Consider the following 23,438-nt stretch of genomic DNA (forward strand, 5'->3'; position numbering starts at 1 on the left):
GCCAACTTCACCGTGTCGTAAAGGTATTATACATTTGTGCCGGTGATTGTGAAAGTGGAAGTAGGTATGTAACGCGAAATCAGAAAATAGCAGAGTTTTCAGTGGTTAAGTTCAACCCCTTAACGGGTCATTCTACTTTGATCGGCCGAAAAATTAAACTGTTTGTAAAGATTTTTTTCTGAATAAATACAACATATAATGAAATAAATCTTTTTGGTATTTATTAAACTACTCTTATATTATATAAAAAAAATTTAAAAACAATTAAAACATATTGCAAAAATTTTTTTTAAATATTTTTGGTATAATGTAAGAGTAGCTTAATAAATACCAAAACGATTTATTTCATTATGTGTTGCATTTACTCAGAAAAATATCTGTAAATATAAGCTTAATTGTTCGGTGGTCCAAAGTAGAATGACCTCTTAAGGGAGCATAGTACTTTTTTTGCCCGAAAATTAAGCTTTCTTTCTGAATTCTTTTCTATATGAAATTGAAAAGCTAGGAAGATGGGTTTCGTTGCAAATGGAAACTGTACGTATCGATTTTCGACACTTAAACTGTAGGTTTGACAGTCCACCATTTTCTTTTAAATGCGAAATTTAAGAATCGGCTCGGTCAACGACCACAAAATGTAATAAATTTTAATGTCTTGATTGTTTTTATGTTTCAGATAAGTATAAAAGGCGGAATTTATGGCACCGCAATTCTACTCGTTCCGCGAGGGACCAACTGTGAGCGAATATAGCGAGGGAGAGGAGGGTGCTTTTTTTTAATAAAAATTCTTACAATACTTTCAAACAGTGATCTTTCACTTGCAATAAACCCCATCTTTCTAGCTTTTCAATTTCATACAGAAAAAAATCCCAAAGAATGCTTAATTTTCGGGCAAAAAAAGTACTATGCCACCTTAAAGTGAATTTGGGTACCAAAAAAAAAAAAAAATTGGGTAATACATATCTATATATCCTCTACATATCCCTGAAGTTTCATAATATTTTGAATTTCCGGGTTGGGGATGTTCCCTCGTGAGTCAAAAATATAAACAAATTCAATTTATCTCTTACTTCGCGTTACAACGATTACACAAACGCGGGAGAAAAAGAAGACTTATGTATTCCACTTTCATAATCACCGTCAAATTTATTAAGAAGACATAGTATCTGCACACATATTCATCGCTCTAGAAATAATATATAGGGTGTTCCAAAAGCGCGAAGCAAGCTTCAAGAGGGTCACAATCTCGAGCAATGGAACCGTCCAGAGTTGCCCCACTTCGTCTCCCATTACGGCTTGCAGAGGAGGAAGCAGAAAAGAAACTTAATTCACAGCAACACTGATTACCGAAACAATCTTAAACAATCTTTCCCAAGGAATCCGTTAGCTGACCATTTCATTTACACCACAAACTTTCCTCCACCCTCCGCCAGCCACGTCACAAGCCACCCCTCCCGCCACTCACCTCGGTTCAAGCACGTGCACCCTGCCCCATAATTCCAAGCTTCTTCGCGCTGAAATTCGCCGCGGGTCTGGATTGGAAAAACGTCCCGCTCGAGTTACGAGCTCGCCGGTGGTAGCCGGGGATTTACGACGGGACCGTCGCGGGGTACAGGTTCCCTGCTACCAGCCCCCGCGCGCGCGCGGGGACGGGCAAGATCGCGTGCGTTACAACGTAGCAATATTCCCTGCGTCTGTAACTCGTGCCGTCCCGGTAAATTGGATTAAATTACGTATCGCGGCAGTTCGTAAAACAAATTGGCCGAGGAAATTTCGAAGCGTCGGTTTTTCCAGCGACGGGGGTCCGAGGGGAGACCAAGTGCGTGCCGGTCGCGAGTGAATCATTCCGCGGAAGTGCCACCGCGAACATTCACTGACCACAGTCACGGTTTCTGGCAATAAGCGTCGAACTCAGGGGACCGTGATGCGACCGCTCGCGGGGCCCGTTGCGAGGAGAATAAAGGCGCGTAGGGTGCGCTGCTTTTGCCTCTTCTGTCGGTGAGCAAATATTGTTTTCCACCTTCGCTTATATTTACGCTGCGTTACTTGCGGGTGGTCGACAGTGTTTCTTACATTTTGCAGGATTGGGGACAGTGGCGGATTTAAGAAAAAAGGCCCAGGTGACAAAAGTTCTGCGCCTTTATAACGTTTTAAGCTGCGTCAGACTTTATGAAAGTGGAAATATTTTTTAAACTACTGTGTTATACCTATTTTCTGTTCCAGAGTTCTGTATTTAACAAGTTTAAAGTTGGTAATAGCCTCCAGTAGCGCATTCAGGATTTAATCTTAGGGGAGCCGAGTTGAACGGCCAAAAGTATTTTTAATACAGATTATAAAAATTTATTTAAAGAATAAAATTCGGTTTTCCTTTCGTTTTACAAAGCTTTTAAATTATTTCAGTCGTGGTTACATTAATCGCCGTTTTTCTTTTTCTTTGGGGGATGGGAACCAGTGATAGCTTCTATATAATAATTACTCGATATCTTTTTGAAGCAGACACAGTAGAAAACAATTTTACTCAAACACAAGAAAATTTCACTCCACCTAATACACACTGGTACTCCTACAAGAAGATTACCCACCACCATCGAAGCTTGCCAACGATCTTTCAATCTCGAATGCCACGAATATTGATGAAAGATTCAAAACAGCCCATAACATGACTCCTTTTGTCGCTCACCATTTTTGTCTGGGCCAATCGTCGCTAAAGACATCATTTGCAAAGTTCTCGAAACAGTTCCGCTTACGTGGGCCACGCTTTGTGCTGTTCTTCAAACGTTCACGCTTCAGTCACGGCCTGAGAGCATTGAATAACATTCGAACGAACCGTGACTATACCGTGACTGAACTGCTAATGTGATTCAAGCCTCAGGCCTCCCGTATACTTTCGATTTTAGTTCCTGATAACTCTATCCGTATCTGTGGCGATCTGAAACTTCGACAAACCCTGTGAAAGCTCTGGCTGTGAACACGAACGATCGTAATTGCAACTTGAACTAATTCTATAGCCTTCGTCAAGACTCTGTTTTGATTCCACGTTTTCACTTCTTTTTTTTTTGAAACTGAAATTCAAGTGAACGTAATTCACTGTTCAGAGGACCGCATCGGAATTTATATTTGCAAATCGTTCTGTTGAAATTGCACTCGTCAATCTGTAGCTACTGCAACTATGCAATATTTCCCAAGAGTCCACATTCATATCACAAAATAAATCGAGCTGAATCCCAAGGGGCCTCTATATTGCTGCAATTTCCATGGAATATTTGATTAACGAGGACAAAGAATTTTTATGAAGCCCAGGGCAAATATTCATTTTGAATTTTTTCCAATTGTTGCAGGGGCGAAAATGACTTTAATAAAACCTGAACGAAACAGGGGTGCGCATTGGGGTCGCAGATTTGCTTCGAAATATCATAGCGCTTACAATTTTCAAATATGTCATTCTACCTGGAAAAACCTAAACTTTATACTAGATTTTTAAAAAAACCTTTGAGTATTGTGTTCCACCCAATATTTCATTGAAATCGGTTTTCGATTTTCAATGACCATCATTAGTCACTCTGCTCTCTTTCCCATTTGCTCCGCCTCATCGATGACCGCAGCGATGAGAAATCGAATCGATGACAGCATCCACGACTTGCTTCGTCGTGACCAAGAAAGAATAGCGCGCGCGCGCGAATTATTCAAAATTCGCCGCTTTAAACCAGAACCTGTTCATGACTCATCGTAACGAGATGTGAGAGCAATAAAGCTGCGCCCCTCGAATTAGAATGCACAATGCGTCCGCGATGGTCTTACCTTGGCAATTGCTTCCGGCACAAGTTATCAATTTATTGGCCTTTGATACTGACCCGAGCATTTGAACCACACCGTACTCGACGAAACAATTGGATCGCCTCGAACAAGAGCGCAAAAGATTTCACCGTTTTTTCAGATGATCAGATCAGTGCAAAAGTTCGCGTAATTTATTCTACCAAAGTCTTCATTAAAGGTAAAAATGTATCACATGTTTTCTAAATCGAAGTATTTTCCGTGAATATCTATGAACTTTTCCCGCTTTTCTGGTAAAAGTCCAAGTAGCTGCAGTTAAGGGGTCTTTATTCTATGAATAAAGTTAATTTTTTATTCGTTATTCGAAATTTTATTTAAATAAAAATTTTGCCCATTTCTGTTTGCAAGGAATCATTTGACAAAAATTGGGTGCAGTGTACCGAATGTGAAGGTTGAGTTCACGTCGAATGCACAGATCAGGAGAATATTAATTAAGTATTATACTTGCGATGTTTGTACAAATAAAATTTGAAAAGAATCTTGTATTGTACCAATTAAATGCCTTTCTATTAACATTGTTAATCATTTAGACCTAAAAATCTACTAATTTAATTGTTTTACTTTTGCGAATTATCAATTCTTATTATTAAATTTCGCAAAACTATTTTCACTCCTCTTATTAAGTTCCGTCTATACTACAAACACGTTTTTGAATTTCTGATTTTTATCGACTCAACCCCAAGATATAAGAAAAAAAAACTTAGAGTGGTCGATACTGCACGACTCTCCCCTAATATTACGAAAGATAATATTAAAGTCGCCTAATCATAAAGTAGAGGCGTTAGAGAAACAGATTAACGTAATAACTAAATAAATCTACCACTCGATAGCTGCGCAATCAGTGGCAAGTACTTATTAAAGATTAAAATATAAGGTACAAGAGAAGTTGTAAAACAGCGAAGTGGTCGGTGGAGCGGCTGGGGGCAGGGCTAATCTACCGTGAAATAAAAGTGCAGATAGGAGCGGTAATCAAGCAGGAAATGCTAAGTATTCGAAGTGATAATGAATAACGAAACACCGGACGGAATTGTGCGATAAAAGCTGCGAAGTGGAGGACAGCGGAGCAAGCGAGGCGGAAGATAATTCGGTCGATACAAATGAAAGAACGAATGTATTAAAACAGGGGAGAACAAAAGCGTAACAGCGCGGCAGGCCGGTAAACAGTTGAACTACTTAATAACAGAAAACTGAAGGATTGCAACTGGCGACGATCGAAGAATACCGCAGCAAACTTGTCAGGATTCAAAGATGCGCTCGATTAGCGCGACTTTCGCGCCCATAAAACAGGAGGCAGAAGAATGCTCTGCGGACGCTTAAGGTTGTCCTTAGTTATCGTCGAGCGCACTGTCGAACTGGTTTCACGCGGGCAGCCCCGCACGCATAATTACAGCACACGTCCCAGGTGGTCTTAATAAACGAACGCCGTAATAAATGGCCTCCGCGTCGCCGGCAATAAGAAAAGGTCAGGTCCGGGGGCTTAAAACGCCGTTGAAAAACGAAGAAACGCTCCCGATAATCGGGCTGTATTATTTTTACGCCGCGCCAGGTCACCAGTATCGCGCATGCGCGCGCACAGCGGACGAAACCGCGTACTTCGCGCGGCCCACGGACGATTTACTGTTAAACGATCGGTGCGCATAATTTCTGGGGCGTGAGGGATTCAATCGCGACGCTCCCCTCGAATCGGATACTAAAATGTCACGCATAACGGCTGACAAAGTTTCGCGAGGATGCCGCAAGCCCGTTACCAGCGAAAAACTCTCAAGTAAGAAACTAACCCTACTTATTCGACCGAACTCTCTCGCTACCCAGACAGAATCCGTACACCGTACGCTTACATCCAGCTCCTTTAACCCCGTTCGTGCACACCCGCCTTTTACGGTGCAGCCGGGTTCGCAAGGGTGGATCCTTGCCGGCAGCTTTCGACACATCTCACCAGCTAATCCTCTGTCGGGGTTTCAGGTCCCCATTGTCGAGGCAGCTCGCTGCTCGCTAGCGATCGCCCCCTGCGAGGGGATCGGCCGGAGGCCTCGGTATTTTCCACGGGAGAGCTCCCCAGGAGAACTCGAAAAACCCTTCGGTACGACCAAAACATCGCGCGCGACATCGTTGGACGTAACGACCCAGTTTATGTATCCAATTCGCCCGTGAGGCAGAGAGGGACAGGCGTACGGGAGCGTGGCGCGCGCGAGGGAGAGAGCGACATCGGTGGAAACGAGCGGACGAGGACGTTGCGCGTGGACGAGAGGCTGGCGACGAGGAGGGGAACGGAGAAAGGAAGCGAGAGCGAGAAGGAGGTAGGACGTAGCTAGTCGGAGGAAGCGAGAGAGAGGATTTTGAAGCAGAACACCCGTACAGACAGCTGAGTCCCGGGATGAAGGCAGGAGAGGGTCGAGCGTGGCGCGGCAGTGGGGATCGGCGCGACGGTGGGGGCATGAATCCGGCATGGTTAGCTGAGACGGAGAGAACGAGCGTCGGTGGTGGGGGCGGCCTGGTGGTGGGGGCAATAAACACGCCGGCGCCTCAGTATCGTCGCGTCCACCGAGGGAGTCGGTTCGTGGCGATCTCTGTCCTCCCTTCCCCTTCCGTCGCGCAACAAAAGCTCGGTGCCCGCTCGACGCTCGGTTGATTCACGCGAGACCGCGGAACGGACCGTCGCTTTGTCGAGCGCGTACCCTCGCCTGGAAAATATCGCGTGTTTGGCCAACCGAGAGCGCGATCATGCCGCGTTCAATCGACGACCTGGGCTGGCCTTGCCCTTGAAGGATAACCGCCTCGAGTGGGTCGACCGTGCCGCGACGCGCGCGACGTTTCGCCAGCTGTGTGCCGGGAATCGCGACCGCGTGTGTTTTGTGTTTGACGTTTTTTCCTCCCGCCGGTTCCCCTCGCTCGTCCGACCCAGCAGCGTTACGGTCGCGTTGACAAAAGACGAGCGGCTCTTACTTTCTCGGTTCGCGTTCGTGCTCGCCGCGGCCGTTCAGTTCTGTTGTTGGTGCTCGTTTGTATATGGTGGATCCAGCGGGACACGATAGAACGCGCGAGGGAACAAAGGGACCGTGAACCAGCGGCGACAGCGAGGAAGCAAGAGAGACGGAGTGATATCGTCGGCGTATCGATCGAAAGGGGTACTCGCAGTTGACGTAAGTCGATGAATTTTGCTCTTAGCCAGTAATGATCGCTGAAAGGGGGGGAGCCCTCGCGCGCGCGTAATATTTCACCGTAAGTCACGTAGCCCTACGCGGTGAACTGGTTTGCTCGTCTTTCTCTTCGTGACGCGCGCCCGTGTGCCTTCCCCCTGCGCTTCCAGAGCTTGAAATAGTCCCGACGGAGAAGTTCACTGCCTCCTCTGCACCCGATTGTGTCATTGAGGTTAGAACGAGCGGCAGGATTCCTCGATCGGGGGACGCGCGACTGTTTCGCGGACCGAGCGCGATCGCAATTGAAAATCGGCCTTTAGTTTGTCTCCGCGCTTCTGCTTCTAAAATGTATGGATACGACACCTTTGCATTTGAGTTAAAAATAGAAAATTGTGAATAATCGCTGTCATATGGTGATGGTTAATAGGAAGCTTAAGGACACTTCTACGCTAAAGTTTTGTAAAAAATCAATTTCCGCTTTTACCGCGTGACAATCTAGCGCAAAGGCTGTGCACGACGAAATCTTCCTGGGGAAAGAAACAGCGCTTCTCCCCAGAAACGGAAGATCCTCATTGAACCTCAAAATCTGCAGGTTTCCTTCGACCATCTGGTCTATTCACGTAGCGCTCCATTCAGAGCCGTCACAAGCGGCTTCCATGTTCCCGTTCTGTTTCTGCCATTAAACTTCCGAAAATTTCCTGAAAGTTTGCCCTCTTAATGGCAGCTTTAATGACACCACCGTTAGTACCATACCAACCTCCCGATTTTCTTTCTGTGCTAACAATTCTTTACCCATCACCAGCATATAAAAAACATTTAACTGCCACCTGATTATCCGGTGGCATGCTGACTTACTCTTATTTTCAACGAGCATAATCTTCAGTTCCTTAAAACTGTTGCGCGAAACAATTTTAGGAAGGTTATGGCTCGCCGTGTTTACGCTAGCTGATAACAGCTTGGCCAAAAAAAGAACGGGAGGACATTGGAGGAGAATTGCCTGTTGGCAACGGATCGCGTTCGCTGTTCTGCGTTAATCGAGCACGGCGCTGTAGCGATTCGATGCGCAGCGTGACGCGCGGGCCATCGTAACGCGAATTTATTGTCAACTAATTAGTCGTTGGCCGTGCAGCTCGGCCCGTTTTAATTCGTCGCGCTTCCCTAGAGCCGCGGGCACTCGTCGCCGGTAAAAACGCGTCCAAAGGGGCATGCATCGACGATAAGAAAAACGTCGAGGCTTAACCGAGGCTAGACCGTCAAACGCGTGGAACGCGGAGCGTTTTAATTAACATTCTTCCCCCTGAGTCACTTTAATCTGTTTACGGAAGCACCTTGTTCGCCGCCGATACCACTTTTTCGCTGGCAAAAATTCCCGTAATAACTGAAATCAGCGTAAATGCCTCGGATTCGTTATCCCCCGAGTCAGATTGACACTTGGCCTACATTAATCGATCCTTCGAATCGCCACACGTGTTTCCTCTGTAAATTGACGGAGCATCGAGGATATTATTGCTAGAGCGTATCGCGTGCTTACATAAGACGTTCTGGATGTCAAATCGATTACCATTGCCTACTGTCGATCGTTGCGCGAGAAATATTTACTTAGAATTCTATGACTGGTACATTGAAACTTCTCGACGAATCTCATCGAATGTCTCAAGTATCCTAGCATTAGGAATTCAAATTACGCGCGTCGCAAATTCTATCGCTTCCTTTGGATACTTCCACGCTTCCCTCCGTCGATGATCGTTCCAAATCAGGGAATATACAAAATTCAATATATCGATAGTCGATGCATGTTTTATTCGAAAACGAAGGGTGCATTTTATCAGATTAAACGAATTTGCCCACGAAGGAAATACCTCTTCCTGTTCTTAGGGTGCAGCGCAGGCACATATTACATGTTCTCTGCTACCCTACGCCATCTCCGTTAAATTCTTTGAGAAACTTCGCTAGGCGCAGAGCGCGCTCTCGGTAGCTGGAGCCCGCTTGCAAATGAAGTTCCTTGGAATAGTTGGACGGACGGGGGCCCACATGTTCTGGCCAAACTGACCCATACCCCGGGGTGTGTTAGCGGAGAGCTGTAAGACAGGTAGTGACGTCATCGACCCCCAGCTGCTTCGCTTTTGTTGCCTATTCGTGTACGTACGCGTACAGAGGTCCTCGTTTCTACTTCTTCCAATGCACAGTCGCGTTTGCATAGGTCTCCCTTCGTTAAGCACCAGCGTTTAACCCCATTACGCGCACGGAGGCGAGACGTTGGCGCACTTCAATTAAAAGAACGAGCCGTCCGTCTTGGGCGATACGATCTTGGGGGATGGACGACCCTTTGCACTCCAGGCGACTTCGATTAACGTTACTTGTTGATTTTATTCGGTCCTGTGTGGAGGACCTGATGGTTTGTAGGATTAATTATTGGGTTTGGAACTGTTTCGGTATATTATTCAATACCGCAGTCTAATGTCTGGGAATTGAAGAAAAATAAGTGAGTAGTACCTAGCTACATTTCATTTACTCCCGGTAACCTTTCGTTTTAAGGAACGTTGTGGATTCATAGTGCATACCTTCACACACGATTGAATATTCATGCACGAGGCTTAGCACCAAAGTTCCTAAAATATTGGCAGAGACTCCAACGATTCGCTCAAAGGTTCCCACTGAAATTCCTTCCTCTTTCTCGCTGTAAAAACTCGATAGAGATATTCGTGTAACGAGGGCTAATTCGCTCTCTCGCGAATGCCTGGGCAGTTCCGGGCGTGCATCGAACGCGTTTCAGAAAATCGCACGGTAGATTAGCCAGGCGGTTTCCTCGAATTAACCGGTCGCGACGAGCAACAAGGACGTTTCGTGCAATTTCTCTCCTGGTATCACCAGGTGTGTTCCAATTCGTCCATGCAAATATATCCCTGTCTGCTTGTCCGTTGTACACCCTCTCTCTTTCTTTCTCTCTCTAGTATTTGTCTGATTTACTTCGCTTTTACACCGAGTCGTACCGAATTCATCATGACGCGCTGTAAATGAGAAAGATGGTTGCTGGCGGTTCGATGGAAAAGAACCACGGTGACCTCGATGGAATTCCCCGCTGGATGCGCGACCCCATCCAAGGGAATCCCTGTATCCTGCGCAAGGACGCTCGTTTGACGTCACTGATCCAGCTGCCCGTTTTTCGTGGATAAGGTGGCACACTCCTATATTCTTGAAAATCACTCGGGCTCGTGTACTCTGGTCCTTCGCGGAAAAATAACGCGAAAATGTGGAGTAAAATTTTTACGTACGATTAATTTTTAAAGGAGTTTCACAACTCCTGAAATTCACAAAGAAGGGGTTTCAATACCTCTGAAATTTTTAAAGTAGAAATTCCACTACTTTTGAAATTCTTAAAGAAAGAATTCCACTGCTTCTGAAATTTCCAAAGAAGAAATTCCACTACTTTTGAAATAATTAGAGACGACGTTCCACTACTCTTGAAATTCTTAAAGAAGGAATTCCACTACTCTTGAAATTCTAAAATAAAGGAATTCCACTACTTCTGAAATTCCCAGAGAGGGAATTCCACTACTTCTGAAATTCCTAGAGAAGGAATTCCACTATTCTTCAAATTCTCCAAAAAGGAATTTCCACTAATCCTGAAATTTTTGCAGAAGGAATTACACTACTCTTGAAATTCTTAAAGAAGGAATTCCACTCCTTCTGATATTCCCACAGAAGGAATTCCACTCCTTCTGATATTCCCACAGAAGGAATTCCACTCCTTCTGATATTCCCACAGAAGGAATTCCACTATTCTTCAAATTCTCCAAAAAGGAATTTCCACTACTCCTGAAATTTTTGCAGAAGGAATTCCACTACTCTTGAAATTCTTAAAGAAGGAATTCCACTCCTTCCGAAATAACTAGAGACGGAGTTCCACTAGTCTTGAAATTTTTAAAGAATGAATTCCACTCCTGAAGTTCCCACAGAAGGAATTCCACTATTCTTCAAATTCTCTAAACAGGAATTTCAGTACTCCTGAAATTTTTGCAGAAGGAATTCCACTACTCTTGCAATTCTTAAAGAAAGAATTCCACAACTTCTGAAATTTCCGAAGAAGAAATTCCACTACTTTTCAAATTCCCGAAAGAATTGCACTACTCCTAAAATCTAAAAGGAGGAATTCCACTACTCTCGAAATTATTAAAGGAGTAGTTCCAATGCTGCTTAAAATTCCCCCCGAAAGTAGTCCCACTCTTCTCGAATTTCCTCGGAACAAGATGCACACAGAAAGTTTCTCTTTTAATTCCGCGGTACATTAAGATACACGTCATGTTCCCCAAGTACATCTCCCATCGACGTTGTTTTCTCTCGAGTCTGGAGGCAGCGGTCTCGACTGAACGGGGCACGTTCGCCAGACAATTGAAGTCGTTGGGCGATTTTTGCCGTTACAAGGAATTCGCAGAAATTCGGTCGGCAGATAGGTCTCGCGCAAGAAAAGACTGCGCTCCCGCGTCGTTGACCCCGCAAACCGCGTTTCTCAGGCACATAGAAGCCTGCTATACTTGGCGACCGCGCGATATGCAAACTGCTGCTCGCTTACACCAAGTTATTACACGAGATTGTGATGTCTGGCTGGCTCCGCGGCCACTTTCCTCCGCTTTGTGCGACACCCATTCGAACAGAGTGCTTCCTAGACGAACCACTCTCCGATTCGATGACGTTCCTCGCCACCCAACCCGAGTCTTGAGCGCTTGAATATTCAACGCTCCATTCGCACGCCCGTAGAATCAATTTTTCAGTGGCACCGCTGAAACACACTGCCTTCGAGCACTTTAACGGGGTGTTAGCTGGTTTCAGAGACTTTTTGAAAGATTCTGGGTTATGCAGGGTGCGTGGAAAATAGAGGTCAAGGTTTTCAGCGGTGACGCCAAAATGTCGAGGTTTGTTTAACGCGGGAGGGAAAGAGGTTTGGGTCATCGATTTGTTCCAAATTTCGGGTGTAATTAGGACACGGGGCGTAGCACAACGTGTCAAACGCAGAGGCCGCGGTACTTAATGGTTTGCGAGCAAATTGAGCTTGAAGGTTCGCCTTTTCCGGACCCCCGACGTTCTCGCTTTTCCGTGAATTCCACGTGTCCGCTTGAATTTAATATTGACACGCAGGAAACGCTCCTGGAGCTTCGCGCAGCACAATATCTGCGACCTGAGAATATCCGTGGATCCTTGCTGCTGCAATCGCGACCGTAAAAAGCGTCAGCCGTTTGACCGGGAATATACAAGATTTCAATCTTTCTGTTTTAAGGCGTTCTAAATGATAATTGGGATTTTGTACAGTTTTATATGAGAAAATGACGAAAGCTATATTTGAAATTCAAAAGTGGATAGGGGTAGTCGAGATCTTCTAATAGCAAATAGATTGAAAGTTTATCGTGACGAGAGCTCAGAGGTAAAAGGTTAACAGGGCACATCCAGTAGAATTACATACTTTTTAATAGACCCCGCAGTGCTCACTGATATAAAGTTACGTCGACGTTTTTAGAATCTAGAACTGTTATAGCAATTGACCTTATCATAATTGATGAAAAATCGGAATATTAAAATCTATATCTGTAACCACTTGCACCACCGAATTTTTCTTCACAGTTGCTAAGTCCACCGCCAAACTCAATTCTAAAATATTACGTCATAACATTCCACGCTATTCCATACCCAATATACGATAAAGCACAAGGAACCATAAACATCACTACGTTACAATACACCACTATTTGCCAGGAGACTTTCGCAGCCACAAGAAGCTCGTAAACTTTAACAACTGAAAGATTCATAAAAAATACACTTCAGGTATACCTGCGCTGAGCACATTCTTCCCTCAACAATTTTGATGGTGCATAAAAAATGGAGGAATTATCCGAGACGCGGGGGTGCAGTGTACTCGCCCCGTATGTTCCTAGACTCCCCCTTGTGCCCCTGCCTCGCGGAAGGATGCATTTCCCGACGGAATCGCTATATCGATGTACGTCTTCTGGAGCGTGTGTTCGAGCACGGTTTAATTGATTCCCTGCCTCTCAGCTCCGCGAATACGGCGCTCTATGCAATTATGCATCCGCGAGGCTCTGGGATGCACGCGTCGAATTTTAATCAGCGCAGGAAAATATATACTAGATTAAGCAACGTGGGACATTTCCCATCAAGCATTCTGCATTCTGCATTTTGCATTCGGTGATTTTACTTCGCGTTGATGGTTCTGATGGGTAGAAAAGCGGGCAAGGATTGGTGAAATTTGTTTCTTCCAGAGAATATAGAAATATAGAAGCGAGGGTGGTTTTGTTAGGGACAGTTAAGGTTTCTAATTTATATGTTACTTTATCAGGATTCGTTTGTAGAAGAATTTGCGAGTTTCGGGTATTGCTTTCTGTGTATTTTTTTAACAAAAGTTATGGCATAGGTACGCGCGGTCTTGGTCAGTATTGTTGAATTTGTGAAGCGAAATTCGTTTGTTGGAGCGGTTATAGGATCAGCAGGTTTTGTCAGCGCGCTATTCACGTGCCTGCATAACGGTGCATAAATATCGTGCACGCGATTGATTTCCCGCATTGTCTCGCGAATATCCGCGCGACGTGTGTCGAAACAATTTCGAGAGGCCGTTTGCAGACGGTCGACAAATATTTCCTGTCTTTTGGAACAGACGGGAATCGCGCGAATTCCGTGGATTTCCCTGGAAAGTTTTTCCCTCGAAGCAACGTTTCCCGAAGCGAGACGAGAGCCAGGCGTAAAAGAAATTCCGGTGTCGTAAAACTTTTATCGCGACGACTACCATTTATTCTTGTTCACAATAAGGAGAGAAGTTCTGCAAATTTCACGCCGTGAAATATGAATACCCGCGCTTTCCGCTCGCTCTTCTTTTCTACCCGAAGTAGGTCCTGCTTTGGAGAGAAAACAGGGAACGCGCGAAGAAGTTTCGGGGGACTGATGTTCTTGAATTTTTAGGGGAAGTGCTATGTGGGGTATGAAGTTTGGAAGACAGGAGGTACTTGATTTTTAGGATTTTGGTGGGAAGAGTTTTTGTGGACTTTGGAGTTTTTGAAGAACGAGGTGTGGCAGGATTCAAGTTTAGAAAGGAGTTCCACTATTCTTGAAATTCCCAAAGAAGGAATTCCACTACTTCTGAAATTCCCAGAGAAGGAATTCCACTACTTCTGAAATTTCCAGAGAAAGAATTCCACTACTCTTGAAATTCTAAAAAAAGGAATTCCACTACTTCTGACATTCCCAGAGAAGGAATTCCACTACTTCTGAAATTCCCAAAGAAGGAATTCCACTACTTTTGAAATTTCCAGAGAAGGAATTCCACTACTTTTGAAATTTCCAGAGAAAGAATTCCACTACTCTTGAAATTCTAAAAAAGGAATTCCACTACTTCTGACATTCCCAGAGAAGGAATTCCACTACTTCTGAAATTTATAGAGAAGGAATTTCACTACTCTTGAAATTCCCAGAGAAGGAATTCCACCACTTCTGAAAATCCCAGAGAAGGAATTCCACCACTTCTTAAATTTCCAGAGAAGGAATTCCACCACTTCTGAAATTTCCAGAGAAGGAATTCCACTACTTTTGAAATTCGGAAAGAAGGATTTCCACTACTTCTGAAATTCCCAGAGAAGGATTTCCACCACTTCTGAAATTTCCAGAGAAGGAATTCCACTACTTCTGAAATTCCCAGAGGAGGAATTCCACTACTGTTCAAATTCCCAAAGAAGGAATTCCACAATTCTTGAAATTCCCAAAGAAGGAATTTCACAACTCTTGAAATTCCCAAAGAACGAATTCCACTTCCCAGAGAAGCACTTCCACTACCCCTGGAATTCCAACCACGACGAATTTGACACCCTTCAAAATTCGAAAAATCAATTCCCGCCGTGAAATTCCCAAGGCCCGAGCTCCACGACCCCTGAAATCTGCTCTTTAACTGTGCGAAGCGTGCGCGACCAATTTTTTGCTTCTGCTCGCGGGTTCGTTTTATGCGTCTGTCAACGGTGGCTCGCGGTTTGACGAACGTCAGGTGCACTTCCGGGACCGATCGAGAGATCCGCCGAGATATTCACCGGCGATTGATTTCGCCGGGCAAATAGGAAAACCCATTATCCAGCTGGACTATCCAGCGGGCAGATTTTTCCATAGTGCATTTGTAGAAAGAACATAGACAATAGCGAGCTTTCAAGCTTTCCGCATTGTTGTTCGAGTGGTCTAAGTCGAGGCATTGAGAGCAAAAAAGGACTGAAAAAAATGAATTTTTCCTATTTTATATGGTTATTAGAGCTTACTGGATTACATTATTTCTACTAACTCAATTTTGCAAAACATATGGATTAGTCCGTTTTAGCTCTGAGTGCCTCAAATATTCTTATTAGAGTGTAGAATATTAATAGTAATGCTTAGGCATTGATACTCCAAAACGATCCTTCATACACGGCGTCCGAAAACTATTAAATACCAAACCAAAACAGCTAAACTCTTCATTCCATCTGATCTCTGAATGTCCTCTATCGTTTCACAATCAGAAACTTCGTTTCCAACCAACACTCAAACCCTTGAGAATCGGAAACTCCATTTGATCCACGATTATTGGTCACTCCGTACAGTTAAACTGCCTCCCCCCTACACTGCAGATTGTTCCACCAGAATATCCTATCATTAAAGCACGTCATCAATTACAACGCACGCATCGACGGACCAATTCCTCGTTGAGCATTGCAGTCACGAAGAGCAAAGACGAAGCAAAGTGTCGTGCCTCGAGATAAATAACACGGGGCACCGTAGGAATTTGTATCGGGGGTTGTAACGACTTGGAGTCGACGGTTAAATCCAGGATTACGAAAAGTTGCGGCATAATTTCGGAAACTTCGAAGAACCGTCTCCTTTAATTGTGCCATAAACCGCGGCGAGGAGTTTTCTCGCTATTGCAACAAACTCCGCCATTAACGTAATACAGGAAGACATGTTTCATCGGCTTATGGGGCTCGATGGGCGCGACTTAAGGCTCCCGAAGGGTTCTCTTTAATAAGGGTATCGGTCTTAACGAGCCTGTTTCTTGCAGCGGAATTTGTTGATTTTGCACTCTTCAGGGAAAAACATACATAAGAATACTCTTTTATATTAGGGAGACGAGTCTACGAATGTTGTCATTTTGTGGGAGGCAACATGCACAACCAAGGAAATTCCCGTTTCCCTATAATAATGTAATTATAGTTTGATATTATCATAGTGCTTTAGAAGCTTCCAAAATTCGACAAATTAGCGAATAGGTACTTGTATTAGGAGTTCACTTTGTTAGAGTAATAATTCTGCGATACATTAGCTCGCTGATGTAATATTCATTTTACCTCTGCATACTAGCTTAAGTAATTAAGCCCCTCGATTTTATTATACTAGCAGCGAAGCTCTGATCCATTATACTCACGAGTACTCCCATTAAACTAGGACGTCGTACTACCCCGGTAGAAATTTTATCCAAAACTTTCGAATCCGTACAAAATAGTAGATTCAAAGTGACGAGCACTAAATGCAGAAAGAGTTTGCACCGTCTACAATATCCCATTTCAGTGTTTCTTTCGTTCCATCAATGAGAATGGTAAAAGCTGAATGAAAGATGACATATATGTGCCTCACGACCCTAACCGGTGCTCGACTCCTTATTTCCCGCGTTTTTTAACGTCTCTGTCTCGACTCTCGAAGCCCGTTTACTTTCAGACTTGGATCACTCGACCCACTTTTGTATTTCACTTCCAACGGCCCTACGTGCATGGTCAGCGAAATAGAGTGAATTGTAACCAATTGATGTAACCAGTCGGCGTTTGGGAACGGCCTACGGTGCGACTGGCACATAGGTGGCGCCCCGTTCGTTTCGGTATTTGTAGAGTTCAGAACAGAGGAACATCTGAGAGTCAGCGTTGGGGGAATCGGTAACGCGGATGGCCAGTACGAAGGGGACTCCCGCAGTTCTTGGGTTCGAATCCCATCGCCCGAGTTTCCATTTGTATCACCTGCAATATTATAACAAACGTGCGCGTCGCGCGTGCATTTGAGTAATGTAATAAAAACACCTTGAATACTCTGCATCTAGTTTTCAGGATTCCTCTCACTTTCTGGTCTCTCGAGACTCTTAACGTCCCCAACTTCCCACAATTACCGCTCCGGCAATTCTTCTACGATATTTCGCGCGGAACACGGTCTACGTTCCACAGCAAAAGCACGCCATTGATTCTCACCTAGACCGCATTCACGAAACATTCTATAAGAGTTGCTGCAATGAACTTACTCGACTCGCGGGTATACGAGCCAGTTGCGCATAGAGACTGTAACCCCTGTCGCAAGAAATTATAAAAGTCCCACCATTCTTTCGCCCTTGCCCTTCCTTCCCCCCTCTCGTGCGCCATCCAGTAACTTATGGTTTATTCGAGCCAGTTTTTCTCTCGTCGCGGCGCTGCCTTTGTTCGCGGGTGATAAACGCGTGCTGGCAGAGCGCGTCGCGTTGCTTCACGGCTCGTGGCGGTAACGGCACGACGCTTTCCTTTCGCGGAAGCAATAATTCCGTCTAGCAACCTCGCGCTGGGAAAACGACGTTCCGCGACCCAACGTTCATGCGCTTGAATCACGGGCACTCATTATCGATATCCATCGTGGCGTCGCGCACGGTACGTAATTGCAATTTTATGATTTTCACCGAATGGAAGAATTTTTGAAATTTTTCAATTTAATGAAAATTTTTTAATTTTTCCAAATTGCTTCCTATTGCAATAAATTCTGCAGTTGTTATTTGTTATCGAGGTAAAAGAACGAGGTTATTGGTGCACAATTATGCGAATATTTAATAAGCATTATTCAAAGTATTGTCAGAATATTCTTGAATGTTTATTCGGGTGGAGTTTCGTAAATCATCGTGATGAAAAGGTTTGACTGCTTCGAAACGGTAGTTCGCTAAAGCTTACGCCACAATGTAGAGGCGGCATTGAGCATTACAGTGGGATGGTCAGGGTGCAGCCGCTATTAAAAAGATTGAAAGTTGTTATTAGATCCCCGTAGGTGACGTTGACACGAGTCCCGTTATCATAACCGGTGTCGCGCAGAAATTGAGCCAGGCGCATCCTACACGCCTCTGTGTACAATTTGCAGAGGGAACGGTGTGTACCCAGCAAAGTTTCACCTTTATCATCCATTACCAGCCGAGTCGACCGCCGATCGATCGACTAAATCTTGCTTTGGATTGATTGGAAAATTTACTTTGGCTCGATGTTAGAGTTGAAATTAAAAAAATTTTCATTTTAATGACTTCTAAGAAGTCTCCTTCGATCATCTCTCTTTAAATGTTAATTTCCTCAAGCTCCTCCGGGCTTCGCTTAAAGTCTGGTCAGAATTTTCTTTTGTCCGCTTCTGCGTCGTTAGTTTAAGAAAGGAGGGAAAAATAATAATTCCTTTGATTACATCGTCCAGAAGATCTCGACGCGATCGAAGGATAGAAACGATGATCTACGGCGTTTCGTTCGTCTTGGCCGTCCCCGGGCAAAGGGGGACACGCGAAATTCAGTTTGAGAGGCAATTGCAGCTTCCAGACTCTATCGACTTTGCTCTTAGCACGCGAAGGGGGTGGGAGGAGAGAAGAGGGGCTGAGAGAAGAGTAGACTATCATCGATAACGAGGGAGTAGCGTCTACTGTCGACTCAAAGCTTTCGACGCTTTAGGCACCTTCGAGCTGCATTACGTGTTCCCAGGGAAGGAACATCGGCCAACTCTCTCTGGAGCTGCGACACTCTATATTTAAGCGGGCAGGACCGACACAATAGGCTTTATGCTAGCAATCAGTATTCTACTTCCGTGACTAGACGTCCAGGCGCTCCGTGTATCGATTCGCTTCCTTCAATGTCAATAACCTGTGCGCGACTTGCCTCGCTCGATGACGGACGTATCGCGGACGCGTGTCCGCCTGTCACGGGTCATCATTGATTCCGGGGAGTAAGATCCGTTTCGCCAAGGAAACACTGTGCGGCGATCAAGGATGGATCGTGGACACTTGGAATTTTATTGGGTGTTGGATTAAAGGTGTGAATTAGTTTTAGTAGTGGGCCGGGTTTTATCGAAGGGGGTGGTTGAGAATGCTTGGCAGATTTGAGTTTCGAGAGATTCGGGAGTTGGGGTCGTTGAGATTTGGGACCTTAGGGAGTTGGGACTTATGGGAGTTGAAATCTTTGGAAGTTGAGACCTTAGGGAGTTGGGGCATCTGGGAGGTGGGACTTATGGGAGTTGAAATCTTTGGAAGTTGAAACCTTTGAGAGTTGGGACTTGTAGGAGCTGAGGTTTTTGGGAGTGAGGACCTCTGCGAGTTGGAATCTTTGGGCGTTGAAATCTTCGAGATATAGAATCTTTGGAAGTTGAGACCTTAGGGAGTTGGGGCATCTGGGAGGTGGGACTTATGGGAGTTGAAATCTTTGGAAGTTGAAACGTTTGAGAATTGGGACTTGTAGGAGCTGAGGTTTTTGGGAGTGAGGACCTCTGCGAGTTGGAATCTTTGGGCGTTGAAATCTTCGAGAGTTAGAATCTTTGGAAGTTGAGACCTTAGGGAGTTGGGGCATCTGGGAGGTGGGACTTATGGGAGTTGAAATCTTTGGAAGTTGAAACGTTTGAGAATTGGGACTTGTAGGAGCTGAGGTTTTTGGGAGTGAGGACCTCTGCGAGTTGGAATCTTTGGGCGTTGAAATCTTCGAGAGTTAGAATCTTTGGAAGTTGAGACCTTAGGGAGTTGGGGCATCTGGGAGGTGGGACTTATGGGAGTTGAAATCTTTGGAAGTTGAAACGTTTGAGAATTGGGACTTGTAGGAGCTGAGGTTTTTGGGAGTGAGGACCTCTGCGAGTTGGAATCTTTGGGCGTTGAAATCTTCGAGAGTTAGAATCTTTGGATTTGGAATGTTCGAGAGTTGGGAACTTTGAGAGCTGAAATTTTTGGGACCCCTGGATGTTACGAGCTTTGGGAATGGGAGCCTCTGGAACACGAAGTGAATAATTAAGCCTTAGAGCCTCTGAACTGCATTGATTGAACTTTTTGCTGTTGCATTACATTTCCATCCGATTTTCAACCAACGCAGATTTATTCCCCCCGCTTCTATGAAGTGACTTGAACGGCAAATAGTAGCACGACAAATAATCCTCTAATATTATTGCTCCTCCACCGTGATATAATCACGTTGAAATTGTTTACCTTTCACGTTCAAATAACTCGTATTCCCGAACACGCGACAACGAGTTGGCAAATAAACCGTCTTTAATGAATATTTACAGACACGCTGACGCGTTGAGTTAAAACTTTTCACGCATTCCCCACAATGCCACTCGCGCAAGTGGTAAACAGCGTTCTTAAAAAGCCTTGCCGCTTTCAAACACTTTCATATTCACCCCATTCAAAAGCAGAACAGCTCATTAAAGCGGAAACTCCGCCGTGCAGCCAGAAATCAAGAATGCCACATCTCTATTTCCTAAAATTCCTACTGTACACTAATTTCTCATTATTTACTATTCTTAAAAATGGTAATTCCTACCAACTTTCCCATCATTCTCAATTAAATTGTAAATGATAGATCTTTCACTGACAATACAGAGATGTTTCCAGTTCCCATCAGAATAGAATGGTCATATTGAAGGAGTCTAGAGCAAGATGGATGTTCTTCAATAGAACGTTTCAGAATTGTGCTCCGCCAGTGAAGATACATCCGCATTACAGTCTGTGGCACTACGCCAGTTTATTATTGATTCCCTCTTCTTCGTCCCCAGCGTTTTGCACTAGATTCCCGGGAGTTCTTCCACTGTTTCCATGTACCTTATAGACTCCTCTGAATATTTCACCACGAAAACTCAGAGGGAAAGCGTTTTATCGCCAATCCTTTTTATCCAACGCCACCAAATAACTTCCTCGAGCTCTTCGCCCCTAAAAGTCCCCGGATTTCCCCAAACATTTATTTCCCAATGCTCGTAGAATATTCCTCGCCCGAAACAATATCGCAACGCATAATACCGCAGCACGATCCCCAGCATTCGTTTGAATCGTATTTTCCTGGGAAATAAGCATTCGCGATGGCCGAAACGTGAATCAGAGGAGCGATTAAGCTCGGCTGCTGCTCCCCAACGATCGATGGCATTGAAACGATAAAATTCGCTCGATAAAATGCAGCGAGGCTCGGGGGGATCGCGAGGAATACGTAAACGCCACTGCGCGAGTGATTAATTACCGGCCATTTGTATTCCGCGGACGTTTACCGCGCGAATCTTCATTCTTGCGCGAACCGTAGGACTTTGTGACTTTCTCTCGAGGTCATCCGAGCGCGTATCTCCGGGCGTACGTTCGCTCGCACAAAGGGCAGGCTTATCCGAGGCCTCGCTCGCTTGTCGTTCGCTCAACCCGTCCCCTGACGTCATCGTAATTACTGAAATTACGTTGCCCCGCGTGCAGGGGATTCCATCTAACTGCGGCTCATTCGCTGCCGCAGCGCGCGTCGCAGAGTGTCTAGGGAAATCCTTGGCGATGGAACTGGGAGTTGAAAGACGAGATTGTGGGAGTGTCTTTGGGTCACTGTATTAGCAGTTGGTCATTTGGAATAGTATTTCGTACCTTGGGGGATGTTTGTGAATTAAGTGTTTAATGAAGGCAAAGGGAATTCACTGCGAAGACTATAGCCAAGGATTTTCTTTCTTTCAAGTGCTGTCTTCGTTGCTTTTAAACAGATCTATTACTCTTCGCATTCAGTAGGGGAAAGGAACCAGTAGTTGACCATGTATCAGTAGTTGACAACTTTTCAAAAAGACGTGAAAAATAAGGTTCTTAGAAGCGCAACTATCTCTAGTCAACAGCGCGCCGCGGTTCCTAATACCCACAGTTCGCCACTTCTAAAAACCTTATTTTTCACGTTTTTCTGAAAAGTTGTTAACTACCGATACATGGTCAACTACTGGTACCTGTACCCTACCAATTTATTACGCCCAGCTTTAAAGGTAGTGTTTACAATGCACATCACTGATAATTATGCATATTCTCAAAACACCCGCTGATGCGCACTCACTCCACTAATAGAGAATTCTAATTTCAAAAGCGTATGCACTATGCAGCCATACTGCCTTCACGAATGCACCGTTTCCTCCCTGTCATTAAATTTCCTCCACAAAGGAACATAATTATATCCTAAAACGTCGCAGACACTGCACTGCAAGATCAATCATTCAGCTCTAATGAATTTTACGATTCACCCTCCCGCACCCTCGCCGACGCGCGTGAAACGTTAGCCGCGAAAATTCAGTCGCGAGTTCGTTACAAGTAACTCGAAAGCGAAAGCATGCCTCTCCTCTGTTGCAGGAACGATGCCAATTTGCGAATTCATTCGGTGGCAGGCTCCCCGAACGTTGAATTGCTTGTCCGCCCGTGTCCTCGAAAAAAAAACGGGACGAGCAGAAACGATCGCGCAAATAATATCGCGCTGGGGTGGCATTCGAGATCGCTTGGGCATCGAATTCTTTCCTGCGATCGCGCGCGTACGTCGCGTGTATCGCCCGCAGAAATCGTCAGTCGATCGGCTCGTAAAATTTTTGCGCCGATCGACGAATTGAAAGTTTTATACGCGCGGACGTTTCGACTCGCGTGGATCATCGTTATCATCGCTTTATCCGATCGGGTCGCGCGGGGGCCAGAACGACGCTGTAAATCGTTATTACGCTTTCGAGGGACGATGTTGCAGCCGAATGCGCGTTTTCCCTTCTTTCTGCCATCTTTCTTCGCTCCTTTTTTTTTTCGGTTTCAAATTTTGCGCCGATCGTACGGCGGAACTTATTTATTCCCTGTGAATCGAGCTTTTATGGACGCCCCTCCTGCGCCGCCGAGAATGACGCCTCTTGGAGTTTTATGGGAAATTGTTAGCTGGTGGCGAATTTTATTTCTGGTCGACGAGGGTCCATCCGCTGCGAAAATTTCACGCGGTCGTTCAGAACCGTAGACGGTAAATTGTTATGGTGTTGTTCTTTTCCACCAGCGAATATTGTGTGGGAATCGTTCGTTGTGGAATTTATTCCATTGGAAGATATTTTGGCAGCCATGTTCGAAAATGCTTTCAGATTTCGGGTTTCGTTTTCAATTACGAAATTGAAATTAAGTATGTAGTGCAACCGCAAATGTTCACTCGATTCAATTCAGAGGCTTTAAGGCCCGCTTATACTGTTTAAATTAATCTGGAAGGTCCCACCTACCACAGATTTCAACTCTAAAGGGTCTCAATTCTCAAAGAATCCAATTCCCACAAGTCACAACTCCTGTAGGTCAAACGTCCCAGAGGTCTCAACTCACAGAGATCTCAACTCCCAGAAGTTGCAAGTCTCAGAGATACCAACTCCCAGAGGATTTAACTCTCAGAGGTTTCACCGCCCAGAGGTTCCAGCTCCCAGAAGTTTCAACTCCCAGAGGATTTAACTCTCAGA

At 44.9% G+C, this 23,438-nt stretch overlaps 1 protein-coding gene across 7 annotated transcripts in view; it reads left to right on the top strand.

Annotated features, from left to right (window-relative positions):
* Positions 1 to 6,335: 6,335 nt before the first annotated feature.
* The window catches only part of LOC143366397 (uncharacterized), a 175,358-nt gene continuing 158,255 nt past the window's right edge, over positions 6,336 to 23,438 (top strand). For 4 of the 7 annotated variants that reach the window (XM_076807461.1, XM_076807465.1, XM_076807462.1 and 1 more), the window contains exon 1: positions 6,340 to 6,968. The gene's annotated coding sequence lies outside the window, so the exon portion shown is untranslated. Of the gene's footprint in view, positions 6,969 to 23,438 lie in introns of all 7 variants that reach the window. The other 3 variants (XM_076807466.1, XM_076807467.1, XM_076807464.1) reach the window with 2 other exon arrangements.

This window comes from Andrena cerasifolii, chromosome 2, assembly GCF_050908995.1.
Source record: "Andrena cerasifolii isolate SP2316 chromosome 2, iyAndCera1_principal, whole genome shotgun sequence".
Taxonomy (NCBI): domain Eukaryota; kingdom Metazoa; phylum Arthropoda; class Insecta; order Hymenoptera; family Andrenidae; genus Andrena; species Andrena cerasifolii.